The sequence below is a fragment of the Urocitellus parryii genome, chromosome 2 (genome assembly GCF_045843805.1).
Source record: "Urocitellus parryii isolate mUroPar1 chromosome 2, mUroPar1.hap1, whole genome shotgun sequence".
NCBI lineage: Eukaryota > Metazoa > Chordata > Mammalia > Rodentia > Sciuridae > Urocitellus > Urocitellus parryii.
In genome coordinates, this window is record NC_135532.1 from 179,498,780 (window position 1) to 179,521,118 (window position 22,339).

Below are 22,339 nucleotides of genomic sequence, written 5' to 3' on the forward strand. Positions count from 1 at the left end.
AGGGTGATAAGCAACTATACCAATTTAACTTTGATAATCATAGGTTTGGAATTTGATTTTCTATAATATATTAAGAATCCATATGGTTTTCAGTCATCCACTTAACTTCATTGTTAATGACAATAGTTTGAGGCAATTGTTGCCTGTGTTGCCGGTGAGAGAAAAGAAGGGGATTACAAGAATATATAAATATAATGATCTTTCCTTAAAATAGAAAAGTTTAGGCTAAGTATACAAATTGTGAACCATCAAGATATAGAAAGTAATTGAAATTATGACAGTGGATCAACTTGGCCATGAAACATCTGCAGCATAAGGAAAAGAACAAGGCTAAAACCTTGAGCAATTCCCATGGTCTTTAGGAAGAATAAGAGTTGATAAAGGGGATTCTGAAGCCACAGGAGAAGACTGAGGATAAAAAGAGGCATGTGATACCTGGTAAGACAAGAGACTGGACTATTTGAAGAAAAGGGAATCATGATGAGAAAATTGAATTCTTAAACTATGATATCCAAACTGTAATCTCCATTAAAACCATTACTAATAATACTTACAGGGATTTTGATACAGCAGGTAGTTCTATGAAGTATATACATTTTCTGCTGATAAGATTGAAAGGCACTGTCAATACACTAAGACTGGATAAGATTGAAAGGCACTGTCACTACACTAAGACTGGTAGAAATCAAAATAACAAACTTCCATGTATTGAGTGCCTACCTTGCTCCAACAAGGGTGATAGGCATCTCATAGAAAATAAACTCTGAAAAATTGGTAATTTCCATCTAGAACACAACATGCTTTAGACAAATGTGTCCTTTAATAAACATATCAATGAATGATTCAGTTTTGTTTGCAATTTATAATTTGTCCAGCAACCTTTTACATGGCCAATCATCACTATTGTAGAAGGGAAAAAAATTATCTTCTTTTCACAAATCTGACTTAATCTATAAAGAGGGACAGACATTTCTGTCTACCATTCTTTCTGTATTCCCTTATTAACCAATAAGGTTTCTGTCCACAGAAACACAGGATAATCTTTTGACTGTTCTGAATGGGAGTCTATTGGTTTGTACTTTGCTAGTAGAAGAAGTTCCATTTATATATGAAGCAGGGAAATGCTGTGCTTTCTGTTTATTTATTTATATTTTACTTTTGCACTCAGGTGCTGCAGTTTTCTTGGTGCTTCCTTCTCTGTCCAGAGCACAGGTAGCCACACAGCTGTCAGAGTCCATCCTTGCATGCAACCCCCTACTTCATACTTGGTCTGGTCCCATCTGTGTGCTACAAGGCAAGGGTTATTTAATTCGTTTATATAAGTATTGAGTTAATAGACTTGGAGTTTGCTCCAAAAATACTAGCCACTCCAGATTCAAAGGAAGATATCTCATTTGAACAACCAGGTAAGTATATTACTCCAACATATTATACCAGAGGAATCCTGCATTGGAGATTTTCAAATAAACACCCAACTTAACACCCACATACACATACCCACACACACACACACACACACACACACACACACACATGCACATTACTTATTGACATATTCTTTTTATATGTGTGCATACTCCTTTGGCAGGTTATTTCAGAGAAGAAGAGATAAATTAAGATTTGTATTTTATTAACATAAAAATGGGAGTCCAAAGACCTTGATACTCAACCAAGGTGAAACTCTTAAGATGTAGATCCAGGATTTAAATCCAAGTCTTCTCAGTTTTCTTTTGGTATTCTTTTACCCAACCTGTAATTTCACCTACCATATAGCCACACTGAAATTATGATATGTTAAATTTGAGTAGTTTAAATGTATGTAGCATTTTCCCTTTCATAAAATATTGATTATACTTTATTATACATTCATTATTAACTGCTTTAAAATAGCTTATCTGTTTCACTAACACCCAGTAATACATGGGTTATATGGATTTCAGAATTATTAAAATATTGCTCCAAACTAAAGGAAAAGGTTTTTGAAAATAAGAACAAGAACAAGAGACAAGAAGAGAGAAAATGTTAAATGTTAGCATATTTTCCACAGTTGCATAAAAAATACAATATCATCAGTTAAGTTAGTTGGCTTCTCATCTTTATATTGGCATTATCCAAATGTGGGTTTCTGGCTGATGTTGCCATAATAAAATTTTGATAGGTCAGAAAAGGCCAAGAAATAGAACAAGTACAGAGTACCACTTTGTCAGTGGATCAAAATAACATCTATACCAACCTTGTAATCCTTGTCTCAAAAGGCAGCTGATGGTCTCACAGAATGAAGATGAATTCACAGTAAAATTCCTTGAGCCTTTTGAGGAGCTTGAACACTCTGGCAGAGAACAATTGGACTATGTGTCAACTGGAAAGAACAGAGGTATTGGAACAGAGGAAGTACTGTTTAAAACGTATGGATTTAAATATTATCCTATATAAGGGAAGACGCTAGAATACAAGAAGACAGATCAGGAGCCAGGTGTGGTAGCAGACGCCTGTAATCTTAGCAACTCAGGAGACTGAGGCAGGAGGATTACAGGTTGAAGGCCAGCTTCAGCAATTTATCACGACCCTGTATTGGGCTGGGAATGTGGCTCAGTGGTTGAGTGTCCTTGGGTTCAACCCCTAGTACCCCCTCAAAAAATCAATTTGCAATTATGGTTGTAAAAATATTTAGCATGAAATTAAAATAAACTGAAAGGATTGAGTGGTTAATGGAATGCATGGAGCTAAATAAAGAAATGGAGGTTTGACAGATACTTACTAACACTGTGTGTTAAAAATGCCATAAATGAAAGAGAATGTAAATAAATAATTAATGAAAAGAATAATATGATACCAGATTAAAAGCTTTCTAGGGTTTCAAGCCCACGAGAGAAGAAAATTTCAACATCAAAAATGTACTTAAATGTAAGACTATCAATGATAATAAGTAATAGATTCCAAAATGAATAATAGTGCAAAAAAGAAGCAAAGAATCCAAGTAACTTGGACCCTTCTTCATTAGAAATATGTTGGACTATGTAATAATTTAAGAATGCAAACTAATCATTCATCTCAACCTGCATCACTCTGAGGATGATGAAAAAAAATCATTGTGTATTCTTTAAAAAACTTCCTGAACCTAATTGCCATGGAATTTAAGAGATGAATTCATAAGTTTATTGTAAAATGGGTCTTCATCAAATTGTATTTGTTTCCTTTTCTGAAAGAGATTCCTCACAAAGGACCACCACAACTCTCCTTTAACCATATTATTAAGCAATGAGTTTTCAGTTGAGGAAAAATCACCTTCAGAATACTAATCTCATAAATAGACTTCTCTTCCATCGATTTCTAGAAGTGCTTCCCCACGTTTTCATAAATGTAAACAGAGCATGGAAAAATTCTAGGATTGGTTGGCATTAAATTAAATTAGCCCCATACTACAAGTCATAATAATATAAATGATAGGTTTATTAAATTTACATTAGGGGCTGGGGATGTGAATCAAGCAGTAGCGCGCTCGATCCTTAGCACCACATACAAAGATGTTGTGTCCGCCCATAACTAAAAAATAAATATTAAAATTCTCTCTCTCTCTCTCCCTCTCTCTCTCTCTCTTTAAAAAAATAAAATAAATTTACATTAAATGAAAAAAGTGAAATCACAGTTCTTAATTAGAATTTGTGTTTAAAAATGTATACTGTCATCAAGAGAGATTCAACCTTTTCTTTATTCTGTGAAATGCTAGAAAAGCCTTCAGGAGCCCCCTCTAGTGTCTTTAGGATGCAATAGCTCATCAACAAAGGATTTGCTCAAAAGAAAAAGACAAGAATTCTTTGTCCTGCTAAAAAAGTCTATAGAGATCTTCAACTCCAACACCTATTCCATCCAGAAAATGGCAAGACTGAAGGTCCAGCAAGAAGGCTTTATTCTAAGGTTTGAAGTAGGTTAGTGGTAGGTCAAGCAGTAGGACTTGATTTCCTCTACTACTAGTTAACAGAACATTCCACTGTGCTCTGTGGACTTGGATTTGGGGCTAACAGATCCAAAATACAATAAAAACACAGAATTTGGAGGATATGAGGGGTTTTTTTTAAATGGAAGAAGAATTATAGATATAAGGGAAGAGTCATTGAGATAAAGGAGGAAACAGAAAGGGGAAAATGTTAGGGGTCCACAGTAATAGGAACTCAGAGACAGGGTAATTAAAGGATTGATTGGATTTGTGATACTTGAGAGGATACTGATAGATCAGAAACAGACTCGTAAAATGAGCATGTATAAAAGTATGTATTTTATTTGTAGTTTTCAAGGTGATTAATGAAGTTTAGCTACAAATTCCCCACTTATTAAAATCTGTTACTTAACTCTTATACCGTTATTCTTTTTATCTATATCAAAAGAAATTACATTACCAGCAATGCAGAATATGAAGTTTTCATTACAGAGCAATAAACCTTGATTTCTCACCCAACTCTAGTTCATGGTAACAGAGTAGCACTGGAGATGTTGGTTAAAACATCATGATATATTATCCTTAAATGCAGTGCATAAATTTCTGTCTCCCTTCCTTCCCCCAGAATGCATAAAAAGCAATACTCTCTGGAAAAAAGCTTTAAGTACTACCTCTCTCAAAAGACACAAATCCAAACAGCCTAGTTAATTTAAGTTGCGACTTTTATTTGCATAGCATTGTTAAGAAATAGTTTGTGAAGAATGTTCAGCTATTTCTTTTTCACAAGTATTGAATGTGGGAATTTGCCATACAGATAAGACATGCATTGAAGAGTTCATAGTCTGATGGGGAAAACCCAAAAGTAGAAAGGAAAGAGGGGACATATTATTTGAGTCACCTTTCAATTATCAGCCTTTAGTCATGTTAGCGATTGTAGAATGTGGAGCTGAAGGGCAGTGGAGATATGGTACGAAAGTACATGCTGCCAGGTGTTAAGGATACCTGATACCTGAACAACTCTTCATTCTCAAAATCAGTGTAGGAGATGAGACAGACAAAAATGCTTTAGACAAGAAGCTCTCTATGGAATAACACAGTGTGAGCATTGAATTAAGAAGGTGCTGAGAATGCTGGGGAATAATTAAGTAGATGAGAATTCCTGCATTTATGTTGTTTAAAGGAAGGAATCACAAAACTCCTCAAGACTAACTTGTTCAGTCATTAATTGAACAGTTCTGTGCCAGACAGGAATGGTAAGGGATTTGGAAATAAATTTCTATGAGGTCACTTTTTAAAAGTGAGAAGACTTCATAGAAATCAAATACTCTTTCTCATCAATTTTCATGACTTTCATCATAAATGAAGGTTCAAATACCTAATAAGCTAAAATATATTGAGAACCAAATTTTCAAAATGCACTATTCTTAGTGTTTTTACAAGCATTATCTCATTGAATTTTTACAAGACACCTTCATCCCTGGGGCATTCCTGTTGGGCCACCAGCCTGGGAAATGGCCAAAGCATTACAGCATTCTCATAAAATTTCTTCATCATTTCCTTCAAGATGTTTTTATATTTAAAGGAGTATAAATGATGTTAGATGTTTCATTGTTCTTTGTATTTTATTTCATTTGAACCGTTGGAAATCAAACTCAGGGTCTCATGCATGCTATGCAGGTACTCTATCACTGAGCTACACCTCCATCCTGATTTTTTTGAGACATTTAATTGTTGCTCAAAGTACTATACTTAGAAAAGTTTCATAAAACTAATGGAGATGCTGTTAAACTTAAAATGATGGTAATGTTCTAACTGTTGTAAATATTTTCCAACCAATGAACCTGAAATTGATTGATTCAAGAAATTGGATACTTAATAGTGAATGCATTGGGTAAATGTAAATTGGGTGAACCATAGTAGTGATAGAAAACTGGACACAAAAGAGATCTAAGTTCCACTTGTGATTTTCTATATGTATTAGAGCTGTTCTCCAAGGCATTCTATAAAAGCTCTAATTATACAAAGTAGTGTTGCTAGTTTTAACACTTGGCCACATTCCCTTTTTCTTTCCCCATTCACCGTACTACCCAGGAGTATTCTACCACTCCTAAGAGGGCCCGCAGTCCAGTGAATCCTACACTGTATCCAAGAGGAAGGGATCTAAAGACATCTTAGGAACTTTGGGATTCCATTCCCAAGTCTACCTTGTTCCACTATCTGTCGATAAGCCACCATCCAGTAATTTGCTCACTTGACTATTTCATTTCCCCTGATTCTTGCAACCCTTTTGAAATTTCTTTCCTTTTTTACCCAGCATACTACTACTCCTTTACAAAAGCCTTCAAATCTTTCTCTCCATTGAAGTTCCTTTAAAACATCTCAGCAGATCCTAAAACACAGGTCAACCCTGATCATCTTCTTTTCTCTCTTTACCTCTATGGTTCTGATCACATAATTCAGTTACCACATCCACAGGCTTTCTCTTCATTTGAATTATTGGAGCTGATGGTCCATTCTCTCTTTTTCTTTCCTCTGTGACAATTTCAAACTTCATAGCAGTCTACAAGCCCTACTTTTGTCCCTCAATGGAGAAAAATTGAAATTATCAAGTGAATATTTCCTCAATTCTTTACCAAAATATGTGTCACAGAAAACCTTCCACAACTTCTTATCATCACTTAGTCTCTCTTCCTGTAGTATATGATCTCTATTCCTTGTCTTGATGTTGAATCTTTTATACTTTTGTCTCTGAGGGTAGATATCTATTTATTATTTTTTTGCATTTGGAATAACCAAACTCATGGTTATAAAACTCAATGTTTGAGATATTAATTCTTCCAAAGATGATATATAAATGTACTATAATTCCAACTAAAACCCAGAAGGCTTTGGTGAAAATGGACAGGCTAAAACTGAAAATGATGCTTAAGAAAATGATAAGATTTTAATACTTAATATAAAACCATACTGAGTATGACTGCATGGTATTGGAGAAAACTATCAAATGAAATGAACAGAACAGAATAGGATGCACAAAGTAGACTCAAATATATGATCATCTTCCTTATAACAATGGTGACACTGTCAAGCAGTAGAGAAAATGAATATCTATTTCATTAAGAATCCTCTATAAGGGAAAAGATGCATGGGAAGATGAAACTTAGCATCTACACCAAACAATATAAAACTCATACCTAGATGAACCACAGACATTAATGCACAAAGTAAAACAATAACAAACCTCAGAAGAAAAAGCAGGTGACTATCTTTCTTGGAGTAACTGAAGATTTCTAAAATAGGGCGCAGAAAGAATTAATCATGAAGGAAATATTGGTTAATTGAACTATTTTAAATTTAGAATTTTAGGGCACCAGAAGATACCTATAAGAGTACAAGGCAAACTATTTTTGTTTATTATGAAGAACGGTACTCGATAAGCTTTCGATAAGTTAAATGTATGATAGATAAGTTCTTGGTTCTTAATAAATATTTGATTATTTTTGGAACTATGTTTCAAGTGACTACAAAACACCAGGAACTATGTAGTGGTCTATTTACATATATTATTTAATCTATTCTTTACCACAACTGTGCAAAGTATGTAGTAATATTTACAGATAAAGAAATCAGTGCCCAGAAAGATTTAGCAATTTACTCATACTCACTTCTAATGGGAGAGAGAGCTACAGTTTAAGCCAGAAACTTCTCTAAAATCCAAATTCTCTCTACATTCTGTCCAGATTTTCTTAAGTCAGTACCTACAGGCAAACATATTTTATGTGATCTACTCAGTATTTATAGTTCATTGTAAGTTTGAATAGAAAGATCTAAGTATCATCTTTAAATCCCAGAACCTTTCAGTGGATTCTTGAATTTGACTAATCTAGCATCTAAGCAAGCTAGAGGCAACACTGAAGAGGAAGCAGAAGAGGAAAGGAGACCTCTGATAGAAAAGAAGTAAAGAGGACTCAGCAGGAGTCTGAGTAAGGAGTCATGGAAATGAAGAGGTAGACATCAGGTTACCCTGAGGCGGAGCAAAGTTAATTCTGTGAAATGCAAAGAGCCCGCTGGTCCAGAAATTTGTAGAATTTGTTCAAGAAAGAACTCTGCTAAGTTCTCTAGTGTGACCCTGGAGGAGTTCCAGAGTTTCTCTTCTACTCAGTTGCTCTCTGAGAGAATTACTCCAAGGGTCTGAAATCTTTTTCCACCTCTGATATTAAACAAATCTCCCTGTGATTCTACAGGAGGTCCATGTATTGAGCCCAAGAATACTCAGCCTTTGCAAAATAGCTGATACCGAATAACTGTTAGCATTTAACTGACACCACATTTATCTACAGCTAATGATTTTTTTCTGTTTATTTTCCAAAATATTGATTAGCTACACTGCAGTCAATGCTTTAAAGAGCTGAACTTATTTAAATCACAAAACTCTTCTTTTTCATTTTCTGTGAACTTCAGGTTTCATTTCTACCAGGTATGTGTGTTATAAATCAAATTCAAGTTGGTTGAATATTACTAGACCAGTAGCACTAATTCAGTGCTCCATGTGACTCTGTTGGCCATTTTAGCATATATTCCTTTTACATATGCACCTTACCCATATGTTTCTTTTTTTTAAAGAGAGAGCAAGAGGGAGAGAGAGAAGAGAGAGAAAGTGTTTTTAATATTAATTTTTAGTTTTTGGCGGACACAACATCTTTGTATGTGGTGCTGAGGATCAAACCCAGTGCCCCGCGCATGCCAGGCAAGTGCGTTACCGCTTGAGCCACATCCCCAGCCCCCATATGTTTCTTTTATGTAACTAAATACATTGTGCAACCTCTGCTCCACTCTTTTTTTTTTTTTTAAAAAGAAAGTTGTGAATCAACCAAAGTCCCACAGAGGGCAGTATGGTTCTAGCTGTTTCAGAAGAAATCCTATTTCATAGTAAAGAATATAACTCTAGTCAAATAAATGAATACAAAATGAAACAGTGATATGAAAATGTGAGATATAGAGATATAGGTTGAAAGATAATAAAAGAGTAGGGTAGAAGACTTCTGATTGTAAATTAATAAATAAGAATCATAAAATTTTTAGAAATTAATGAAATAAAAGTTAATTTAAAATTATCCATTATCCCTAAGGTCAGACAGAATCATTCTGATGTCTGTGTATGTGTGTGTGTGTGTGTGTGTGTGTGTATACACATACACATATATTCATAAATATATATACATATAACTTCTATCAGATTAGTTTTGCATTCTTATATTCTTTATGTCATTTAAGATTTTTCTAGATTGTGTAATTTGTATACTATTTTAAATGGATGGATAAAATTTCTTCATAGTTATATATGTTAACTAACCATTTAGTTCTTTTTTAAAAATTATTTATTTATTTATTTTAACCAGGAATATATGAGAGCAGAATGCATTTTGATTCATTGTACACAATTGCAACACAACTGTTCATTTCTCTGGTTGTATATAATGTATCATCACACCATATGTGCAGTCACACATGTACATAGGGTAATGATGTCCATCTCATTCCATAATCTTTTCTGCCCCATGCCCCCTCACCATTTAGCTCATGATTCAACTTTAGATATATTAAATGTTTTTTATAGATTAATGCTATGATAAATATTTTTGCTTAAATTTATATATTAATTTTTAATGTTTCCTTGTAACATGTTCTCCTAGCATAATGAATAGTTAATACCTATTTAGGTACTAACATGTAACTATTCCTTATATCTGTCACCAAATTCTTTACAGACATATACTCATTTATGCTGTGTAACTATAGATAGCTTCGACAACATGCAATTATACTCATAATTTTATTTAATACTAGAAAAATGATACTTCAGTTTGATTTTTGATATGATAAAACATTGGTTGGGAAAGATAGTCCAGAACTCAAAATTATAAATTATATCTGAAAAATCTTGGAATAAGTGGTGTTGAAATAAGAGTATAAAATCATTTCAAAGATCTCCTAGGAGAAGCAAATGAGAGAAGGGAGGTGAAAATAATTTTAAAATATTGTCTTATCTAAATGGAAGGAAACAATAAAGAAATAGAATACTTTTCCAAGATAAATAATTAAGTCTATAAGGTAATATATAAAAATGGAGTTTTGAAACTTTGTTTCGACTCGAAAATACTGAATCCTTTTCTTACTATTTGCATAACACTGGGTAAATGCCTTGATTTCTCTGGACAGATTATGCCCACTTTAGAAGAATGTTGTGAGGACTTAATTAGATACTATAGATTATTATTAACACTTGACAGGTACATAACATATACTCCATAAATATTATTAACATTATTTTCTTTTAGTCAATTATCAATAGAGAGACACATGTCTAAGTGTGAGCACCAGGAAGAAAAATTCATTAAGTAATGAAAAATATAGTATGATTTCCAAATTAACAAGGTAATAATATGGAACATATTCCAACTGTATCAAACTCACAGAATAAGAATTGAAAGGGGAAAAAGATATAGTAAAGTTAAAACTAAGACAGATATATAAAAATAGTTAATGAAAGAAAAGAATGCAAAGCAAGGGGATTTTTGAGCAGTGAAATTATTCTGAGTGATACTCTAAAAGTGGATATATGCCATCATGCATTGACCAAAACTCACAGGTTACAGCAAATCATAGAACTCAATAGCAACATATCAATTTTGGCTTATCAATTTTAACAAATGCTGCCTAATTAAAGATTCTAATAATGGGGAAAAATTGGGGATGGATAAAGTAAGCTTGTAGAAATTCTGTGTTTTCCACTCAACTTTTCTGTAAAGCTAAAAGTGCTCAAAAAGTAGTATATTAAGTTTAAAAAAATCTATACAAATCTCTGCTACACGAGAGACACTATTTACAACATATTTTTGTCAACTATGAAATATAATAAATTTATATTAGCTTTAATATGTTAATTGTTTTGAAATTAATGTTTCCATAGGGTATTATTAAGACCTTATGAATTTTAAACAATTCATATGTATGTAAATTTTTTTGTCATTATAATCTCAAGGAGATATTAAAGGAAAATATTGTGTTCATGCCTTATGAAAAAATGGCTAACTTTACAGAAAAAATAAGTTGTTGAGTGAAGATACAGAGTAATTCTTCTGATTATTTTTTGGATCCTGGAAAGAGTCATTGTTGATCAAGATGCAAAAAATGTTAAAAACAAAAAAAAAATCAAATAAATAAAAACATAAATGAAGACATAAAATAGTTTATCAATCATGACAGAAATTGAGGGTGAACTATAATCCATAAAAAGGTCTATGTCCTTAAACTTGGTTTGGAAAATGATAGTTCATTACTATTTATAAGAATCAAAATGAAGCCAGTCTCAGGAAGTCAGGGTCACATATTTCCTCTTATGTGCAGAAGCTGTGAAGAAAAATAGGAAAGAAAAAGAAACCACTTGGAAACAGAAGAGAGAGTGGTAGAATGGAGAAAGGAGGTGAGGAGGGAGTAGAGGAGAGAAAGGGGAGGTATTGAGAAAGGAAATACAGCATTGTATGCTGTCATACATCAATTAAATTTTTTAAAAAGAAACTATGAAATCTGAAAGTAGGTGCAAAAGAGAAAGAGAGGAGTAACAACATTAGTATCGGAAGGCTGACTGTAGGGTTGAAAGACCTACATGAATGCAAAGTAGGGATCCATGTATTGATAAAAGGGACATTTGTGAAGAAGTTATGCAATTGTCAACTTCTGTATGACAAACTATACAGTAGCTAAACATTAAAGGTAAGAACACCAATTAGTACAAATTTGATGAGAATGTAATTAAATGAAAACTTTTAATGTTTCTTTTCAAATTTGAGTAATCTAAGTACTTCATGAAAATTAACTCAGTCTTCACCCTAATAACCCTGTAAAGTTAGCATGATTATAAGATGTATTTTCAACCGAGGAAAAGAAAAATTATAAATAAATCACAGCTTGTTGTTTTAGAAGTTCCATTGAAAATGATGACTTCCTCATAAGTCAAAAGAAAGGGAGTAAAATACACAAGATTAGATAAAACTTAACCACAGAGAATATTAATAGAAAAATAAATGTTGTGCTACAAAATTTTAGGGAACACATTTGCAAATCAAAAGAAATGTATGATTTTTTTTGGGGGGGGGGAGAAATAATAAATACCACAAAAGACTAAAAAAATTGAAAATTTTTAAATGTACACTTTGAAAAATTTGAAGAAACAGATTCACAGGCAATTTCTCTCTAATATCTAAAAAAAAAGATACTTCAGCTGCATTAAGGCAAGAAAGTAGTATTCACTACCAAAAAACCTATAGAGATATCAAATAAGCACTTGATAAAATAGACTTAGCCATTCCTAACAATAACACTAAATAAAAAACAGACTGAAAAGAAACTATTTAAATTTAATACTTGGGTATTTGCAAATCACACAATAAGTATTATTGCTATAAATAGTAAATGTTTAAATAATTAATGATAAATAGCAAAGGCTGAAAGCAATGTCATTTTAAGGTCAAAAATTGGACAGAGAAGACTGCTTTTAAGATTAGATTTCAATATTGGCTGGAGGTACCCTGAAAGCAGTAGGGTAAAGATCAAATTAGCGTTGGTATTGGAAGACAGAATTTCATTTCTTTCTTCTCTTAATATAATTTTGTACAACTGAGGAGATTCTAGAAAAATCTATCAAAGTTAATATGGGAAAAAAGAATCTAGATACAAGACACACATTCAAAAATCGGTAGTTTTCTCTTTATCTTGCCGTCACCTTTCAATGAAAAATCTTTAGACTCATTTATAGGGTGTAAACACACAAGCGAAAATACTTAGAAACTAGCAGAGTGAAATTGATTATATAAATAAAAATATGCATATATAAATTTACCAATGTACATAATAATTTGTATAATACATTATATAAAAATATGTGAAAAATCTTATAGGGCCATAAAAATGTTCTAAATAAATGAAAGAAGTTGTATAGTGCTGGTTAAAATTGCAGCCAATTTAAATGAAGTCTGTCAACATCTGTTAATATTATAAAACCTTTAATTAACTCAGTATTCTCCTGAAAATCTTATACTAAATAAATAACCATTATGGATATATACGGAGAAATATTTTGTTATATAATATTTATGGAAATTAAAAGAATGGAAATAATCTAAGCATTCATTAGGAAAATGAATTGTTGACTATATTATGTAATATTATGTAGTCAATATAATATTTTAGACAATGTATGGTGTTGCAATCAACAAAAATAGAATGCTTTGAAGTTGTTCCAGTGTTCTTATTAGTACCTTGGAAACTTGATGAAAATATATTTACAATGAGAACTTTTAATATGTTTCTTTTGAAATTTGAACAATCTAAAAACTACATAGACAATTATGGAGTACCTTTCTATTCCTTTGTAAAATGATGTTATAAAAAAGTCCCACAGGAAAGGGAGGAACAAATTATCATGTGCTGCATCACAACTGACATCAAAACCTAGTGGCCTAAAGAAATGGTTCTTACATGAATTAAATTGCTTCTTGAGGAAAATTTTTGATTATCAAATTATGTGCCTGACACAAGTTAGTATATCAAATTAGTACCACAACCCAGACATTCTGCTTGTCTTGTCCACACAGTACTTGTCAAGTCAATAAAATACACAATGAGGACTGAGATGGAGCATGACAGCAATATGGTAACTGAGCTTCATAATAAATCAAGACTTAAGAAGACTGCCATCTATAGCCCACATGGCAACAGATTTTTTAGTAAAGGGCTAAAATTTGCTGCTTCCTCTTCCTCCTTCTCCACCTATATACCAATACTTTTTTTCATTAAAGACTTGGTCTGAGACAATAAAAACTATATTTTGATCATTTGTCATCTATTCTAATATAAAAGGGTTTGAATGGAACAGGGTCTGGAGAGGGGTCTTGTTGCCTTAATTAAAGGACCATTGGGTGGGTCTATCAGGGATGGCACACTTCTTTAGGGAACTCTGTTTCAATTCTTAGTGAGATGAAAAAAGTATATATTTTCTCTCCGATTTTCTGAGATGTATCCAGTTTAGAGTGGTGGTTGATGGGGAGTATCAAGTACCCACACTCTAGATCTAGGGTATTGTTAAGCATCCTACAATGTAAGATTAACCTTTTACAACAAAGAATTGTCCTGTCCGAATTGTCACTAGGACAATGTGAAGAAACTCTTAAAGAAATGACAGTGTTTATTAAATAAAATACAGAGCTATAATTTGGGCAGGTCAGGGTTGGGTAAGAAAGCCCCACTCTCCTCTACTCAGTGTCAGGATAGAGGGCTTACCTGAAATCATGTGAGGCTTCTCTGTTGGAGTTTAATACTAGTTGCAAATGAGACCTGGGCCTGTCAACTGGAACAATCCGCAGTTACCTTCTCCTTGTGGTCTTACTTTTGTCTTAAGGATGTAGCTAGACTCCGAGGTTGAGATTTCAAAAGAGTAAAAGAAAGAGAAAAAGAGACAAGCCATGTGACCTTTAAGAATGAGCTGCAGAAATTCACATGGGTCTACCAGATTCTTCTTGATTGGGTTAGTCACAAAGCTTCGTGCCATTCAAGAGGAAGGGAAATAGACCCCACCTGTCAATGGGCATAGCAAGGTTGTGGAAATGTGAGAACCGAAATACTGCTATAGCCATTTTGAATGTCTTTTTAAAATTTCTTACTGGCATATTATAATGAATTATGATTGTGGGATTAATTATGTTACATTCATAAATACACATATTTATTTGATCCATATCATTCCTCAGTACCTTTCAGTTCCCCACAGACTCCTTCCACTGATCCACTTGCTTTATTCTACTTGCTGTAGCCAGTTTTGAAAAAACTGACTTCCTATTTAAAATGAGACTAATAGTGTTTAGTACTAGAGTTATTAAAATTTCTAATCATCCATTAAAGAATAACATGGATTAATAACAAGTTTGGACAGGAGTTCAATGTTCCAGTTAATAGTTCTAGCTTTTTGCTAAAAAAATTAACAGCCTTGGTGTGGACCTCCTAAAAGTCAAAGGGAAATCAATGGAGGAAAATGACTAAGGTACGGGAGGAGGGGGGGAGGGAGGAAGTGCTGGGGAGTGATATTGGACAACTTATATACTGTGTTCATGTATAAATATGTAACGACAACTCCATTCATTATATACAACTGTAATGCACCAACAAAAAATGTGGGAAAAAACAAATACAGAAGTGTTGGAAATGTTAAAATTGGAGAGAATTTTAAAATACTATTACACAGACAAGGTACAGATGCTTAATGACTTAAAAGGTGGGTGTGATGAGTAAAGAGATGAGAAATATTGGTGGAAAAATGCAAATATCAGGGGCTGGGGATGTGGCTCAAGCGGTAGCGCGCTCGCCTGGCATGCGTGCGGCCCAGGTTCGATCCTCCAGCACCACATACAAACAAAGATGTTGTGTCCACCAATAACAAATAAATAAATAAATATTTAAAAAAATGCAAATATCAAGGAAATCCAGATGGAAATTCTAAAAGAGGAAAAATATGAGATTGTGGGGCTGCAGATGTTGCTCAGTGGTAGAGCATACAGTTAGCATAAGGAAGACCCTGGATTCACTTGCAAGTACTGAAAACAAGTAGGGAAAAAAAGAAGGAGGAGGAGGATGTGGAGGAGGAGAAGGAGGAAGGGAAAAAATATATAAGATCTGAATTGAAAATGTCAAAGGATAGATTTCATAGAATCATAGAATATTTAAAATCAAAGAAGAAATGATCAGTAAAATTGACTATAGGGTAACAAATAACAATTCAAACATAAGCTCAGAGGCAAAAAAAACAAAAACAAAAACAAAAACAAAAACAAAAACAAAAAAAAAACCACAAAACTGTCTTGGGAGAGCTCAGGAGATAAGGGGAATCAAATGAATCCATAGAGTCTAAAACTTTGGAAATAATACAGGATCAATGAAAAAGAAAATAGTGTAGTTCTGCACAAAGTCAAGGGACCTGTATTATTGCCCAAGGTACAATTTATTGGAGAAATTATCTTACTCAATTTTGTAAACTCAAGCATCTGGAAGGTCATGATATCACTAAGTAATTGATGATTTGAAAATAAATATGACTTCACTTACCTCATTAAGACCCTTTCATGTCTTTGAATTCCTCTTAACATAATGCCTAAATGATCTCAACTCAGTCTGTCTCTCCAGCCTCATCATGTTATCTGTTTCTCACGTGTGTACCAGGGCCTTTGCATGTGCTCTTTGTCATTCCCGATGCATACTTCCCTCTACTCTTCACCTGTAGAACTGTTTTTCTTCAAGTCTTGGCTAAAATGTCATTTTCTCAAGCAATATAGCCTTAACAGTTTAAACACAAGTCAAAGAGGGTAGCAATATACATGCAGAAGCCCACAGTGTTCTAAATTCTCCTTCCATTTCACTTACCAAAGTCTCCGTTTACATGACTAAGTGTGCAATATTTCCTCCAAAATATATAAACACCATTAAGGCAGGAATCACATTTGTTTTGTTCAGTGTTTTATCCCCAGTACTTATATAGCATAGTATAAAATGGAAGAGGAGAGTCTTGGAATGAATGTGTTTTTCTAAAAAATTAGTCACTTTATCACTTTTGATGGAACACTTCCAGGGGTGGACATCCTACTACTCCTGAAGGAAAGTCATTTTTTTTTAACAATTACATTAAAAATGCCTTTAATTATTGGCCATAAATCTGTGTCCTTCTAATTTTGGTTCTTTGGTTTCCAATTTTACATAACAAACAAGTGATTCTTGAGGGTCTTGAGGATCATATGAGACTTTTCTTGTTGAATACATTCATTTTCGAAAGATCAGAGTCACTTTCCACCGTGACAAGAGGGATATTACATGCTGATGCTTGCAAAGAAAAAGCTAAAGAGCCTGAGGTCAGCTCCGGCTCCAGGACGCACTTCCGCCCTCACTCGGCTGGACTGCCCCGCGCCTAAGCAATTCGCGCCCTCGGACCATGCCCGTGGGCGTGCCCATGACCACTTACCTGAAAATGTTCCCAGCTAGCCTCCTGGCCATGTTCGCGGGGGCCGAAGTGGTGCACAGGTACTACCGGCCTGACCTGACCATACCTGATATTCCACCAAAGCCTGGAGAACTCAAAACCGAGCTTTTGGGACTGAAAGAGAGAGAGCGCATTAAGCATGAACCTCAAATTTCTCAGCAATAGAAATTTCAAAATACAACTGTGCTAAGTACTCTGAGAATATTGTCTTAAATATGTATTTTTTTAAATTTATTGAGTCAAACTACTTGTCCTTAAGTACCTACCAATGCCAACTTCAGAAAGAGGTACTCAGTAAATATTGACTGATATGGTGACATTTTTATATTTGACCAGACTCTATTGTAAACTGCCAAAGTATACATCATCAGCTTCTTGAACATGGTTTAGAAGATACTGAGCCTTGGATATAATTATGCCTTAATTATAATGGCAACGTGTCCTGACATTATAATTCTGGTTTGTTTTTCTGAATAAGCTTCACTGCAGTAGTAAAATGGGAAATATAAAGTAAATATAATAAAAGCCATATTGGGAATGAATGCTTATGGAGTCTAAGTTAATTAACAGTTTCTAAATATTGGAAAGTACCATTTTTCGAATTTGTCAGTAGTTCAAAATTGACACAGATGCACTAAAATTGGTTAGGAATCACAGTCTTATTTTTATTAATGTTAATACTATTTTATTACAGTATTATTGCTTTATAGTTTTATTACTATTATATAATTATTACACTGTATCCTGTATTTCAGTTCTTACAGGTATTTGACATCTGTAATGATGGGACAAAATGGCTTAAGTCAAAACACTTAAAATTATTTTGGAATTGTATATGTAACAAAATTTGTAATATTTGTGATGGTCTTTCATAAGGTTCTTAATCCCCAATTGAGAAACCAAATTAAAATTTAAAAATAACTGGAAAACTTAAATGAGCATTATTACGGGTTGAATTATTCCCAGAATAATTGTTGCAGTCTTAGTCCTAGTACCTGTCAATGTGGCCTTGTTTAAAACTAATACAACCAAATTAAGGTGAGAGCCTAATCTGATACTACTGGTGCCTTCCTAAGAGGAAAATGCCATGTAAAGACAAACACAGGGAGGACACTGCACAACAAGAGAGACAGAGTGCGTGATGTGCAGCAAGCCAAGGACCACCAGGATTGAAGGCCACCACCACAGGAAGAGGGATGATTATACAGAGCATGTCCCTGCAAATGACACCTGAATTTGAAATTTCTGGCCTCCAGAACTGAGAAAATAGTTTCTGTTGTTTTAAGGTACTTAGAGGTACCTTGCTAGATATGTCAGCCCTAATAGATTAATACAAATATTTCAATCTAGGGGCTGGGGATGTGGCTCAGGCGCGCTCGCCTGGCATGTGTGCGGCCTGGGTTTGATCCTCAGCTCCACATACAAGGATGTTGTGTCTGCTGATAATTAAAAAAAAAAAATAAAATAAAAGTTAAAATTCTAAAAAAAAAAAAAGAAAGAAAAAGCTAAAAAGCTAGATAAATGGGAGGAAAGGATAAAGGCAGAGACGTTTCACACAGAGTAAAAGTAAACTATTGCATTTGTGGTTCCTTAGTCTCAATAAAAGAAAGACTTCATTGAAGTAGCCTTCACATTTTCCTTCTCTTCTGATTGCTCTCCTTTTAGCCCATCTTCTCCTCGTATATTTCGATTTTATATATTTATGACATTTAACATATGACTGAGGGTATTGACATCCACTATTCACTATGTTATTTTTTTTATTTTCTGGAAATATGGCTGTGCTCACACTCTGCAGTCCCCACAGGCATAAACAGAGCACCTTAGAAATAGAAATATATATAGAAATAAGGCTGAACTTGGTGACTTTAAACTTCTTCTTGGACCCTAAAGAGTTACCACCCAGTGTGACATAATCTATGAAGGTCTTGCACTCCCAAATCTTCATTGTTTGCCTCTAAAGCTTGAGCCCTTAATATCTGGGGTGGACGCTATATACCGTCTCTTTTATTATGCTGCTCCCATCTTTTCATGAAAAGTGCTATGGTTCCAGTGACTCATAAAATGAAGAAAAGACTCCACAGGAATGAGGATTTACAGTCACTTAGCCCTGCCACTAGCCTCCTCATACACGGCTGCTTTATCCTGTTTACTTGATCACTGTTATTCTACTAAATTTCAGCAATTATAATTTCATATATATATATATATATATATATCTTTAAACATGCATTCAAGTTAATTACAAAGACTTCTAATCTCAGAATTACATTGAATTGTGAGTTCTTTGCATTGGAAATAATTTTAAGGACTGTGTTTTCCTGGTAGTAGCACTGTATGAACAAGCAATAAAACATCTTGATAGTCTCAGTAATCCATCCACTCTGTGCTTGTCTAGTAACTAAGAGTTCACTTCTTATGGGATAGCACATTTTATATTTACACATTACTGAGCATTACAAATACCCTTATTTATTTTACACTAACATTTTACAGTTGGTTAGTGCTAACTAATGGGACTAGGTCTATTTACTCTCTTCAACAATTTTGTATTAATTTGAAGATTATAATCACACTCTATTTAATTTTCTACATCTAAGCAAAGCCTTCTTGTATTTTTTTTGCACCTTGATGTCAAAGCCCCACAAAATCTTATATATAAAGTACTTTTCCACTTTTATACAGATTTGCATAATTTTTAAAAACATAATTTTGAGTTTTGGGGTAAGAATGAAATGGAACATTTACCTTCTACCACAATCACCCCTCACCATGCAAATCTAACAACAGTAGGAACATACAAAATATAATCTGTCATTACTCTTCAAGGCACTCAGCTTTAACTATGTTTTTACTCCACAAAAATATATTACTTCTAATCAATTCTCTGTTTTTATATATATATAATTTCCATTTTTAAGACCTTAAAAGCAAAACATCATTCATATAAAGTTTCAGGAATGTACAGGATTATGAAGAATAGAATCATAATCACACTTCTCTTATGAAACAAGAAACATTATTTTAATGTCATTATGTTTATGCCTGTTTTTAAAATTTGTTTTAATACACTCATATACATTTCAATATAGTTAACATCATGCTATTTTTCTAGGTTTTTAGTTTAAAAATATTTTCAATGAATACACAATCCATACTATAGACATGCTCTAATTTACTGAAGCAATCTCTTATTGTCAAAACAATTTCTTATTGGCCATACTACCAAAAGCACTATACAGATTCTATGTGATTCCAATTAAAATTCCAATGTCATTCGTTATAGAAATAGAAAAGGTAATCATGAAATTCATTTGAAAAAAATGAGAGACCCAGAATAGCAAAAGCAATCCTTAGTAAGAAGAGTAAAGCAGGAGACATCACCATATCAGACCTAAACTGTAATACAAAGCTATAGTAATGAAAACAGCATGGTATTGGCACCAAAAATAGACAGGTAGACCAATGGTACAGAATAGAAAACACAGAGACAAACCCAGATAAATATAGTTATCTTATACTAGACAAAGGCACCAAAAACAAACAGTGGAGAAAAGATAACCTCTTCAACAGTAGTGCTGGAAATCCATATGCAGCAAAATAAAAATATTCTTGAACATTTTCTTATGTTTACAAATGTCCCTTATATTGATGTGATGAACTCAGTTGTAAATCGTGCTTAAATTTGTTTGCTTCATGAATTAATTTCTTTTGTGCTTGCTGGCTTAAAAGGATGGATGTTTTAAAGTTCTTAAAATATCTGTAATCCCAGTGGCTCAGGAGGCTGAGGTAAGATGTTCATAAGTTCAAAGCCAGCTTCAGCAACTTAGCAAGACCCTTTTATAAAATATAAAAAGGGCTGGGGATGGAGCATATATATACATATATATATATATATATATGTATATATATGTATGTTTGCGTAAAACTGAATGTCAAATATATTATAGTTTTTCTCCTGATTACTTTTACTTTTTTATGACAAAGTATTTGATTGTTTTGTATATAAATATGTTACCTTTAGCATTAAAACACAAAACTTTATGGTGAAGCTTTACTTGCATGTATACTTTTAAATAGGCTTCCTAATATGCATTTCTTATTAATATAGAATTTAATTTATTGTGAGTGATGCTGGGAGTACAACACAACTCCAACTGGCACAGAGCTACTTGAAACTTTCCACAGGAGAAGCAGACAGCCCGTCATGTAGACACTGACATTAGTGTGGGACCAAATGCTCCTTTCCTTCACCAATCAAAGAAATTTGCATTTATGTGAATTATTGTTGCTTTATAAAAAATATAAGATTGAAGAATAACTCTTTATTTGTCAACATCTGAACATTTCCAGGTGTAAGTGTTTTAAAGCCTTGGGTATCACTGACTGCTCCAGATGCCTGAATTTGTATATATGTAAAAACATAAATAGGCACATACAATCAAGATATATTAATAAATGCCAAATAATTCATAAAATCAATTACAAATAAAAGTTTTTAAAAGATGCACATTATGCAATTTGAGTTCTTCTCAGTTGTACTCATGAACAAAAACCACTTTTTTTTTCCTTTGCTTGTCTTTCAGTGCTTCCTTCCCCCAAAGGAAGCTATTAAAATGTATTGGTTTGTGTAAAATCATCAGCTATGATTCAGTCATGCAATGCTGATACTACCTAGAAGTGGCAGCTGGGAGGCTTCTGGTTAGATAAAGAAAAAATAAAAATTATATGTACTACTGTCACCAAAACATCATTTATCTCATGTCATAGAGGATATTTGGAATTTTACTTTATTGTTGATAGGGTACTTTCTTCATCTTATAATACTTTAATCCATTCTAATTTTAGTAAGCAGTATTAGTTTCATAACAATAAAAATTCTCTATATTTTTCACAGATTGCTTTAGAATATATAAATGATTCCACCGGCTATAGATTGACATTATGCTTTCATTTTCTAAAAAAGAAATATGGCAAACAGAAGTTGACTAGAAACATCCAAATTGTATTAATACCAGTATCAAGTAAGTTTCTTTGATTTGATTGTAAATAAGATGAACTTGTCAAAAATTTGTTAACTTCACAGATTTTATAGATTACAAAAATACAGAATTATACCTTTACTATAGCTGAACATTTGTATTTAAATACATTTACTTGTCTTATTTTCATGAAAGAAGTCAACTTATTTCAGGTTCGCTAATAATTCCAAGGCTAGAAGGAACCAGATCCCAGTTGTCCTATTTTAGTATTGAAATCTTAAGCTTTTTGACAAAAAAGGAAGCCTGACTTCCTTTTTCAGCATCTTCTAGACACACTTAGATATC

At 33.3% G+C, this 22,339-nt stretch overlaps 1 pseudogene; it reads left to right on the forward strand.

Annotated features, from left to right (window-relative positions):
* Positions 1–16,885: 16,885 nt before the first annotated feature.
* On the forward strand, positions 16,886–17,360 carry LOC113176919 (ubiquinol-cytochrome c reductase complex assembly factor 6 pseudogene; annotated as a pseudogene).
* Positions 17,361–22,339: the final 4,979 nt, after the last annotated feature.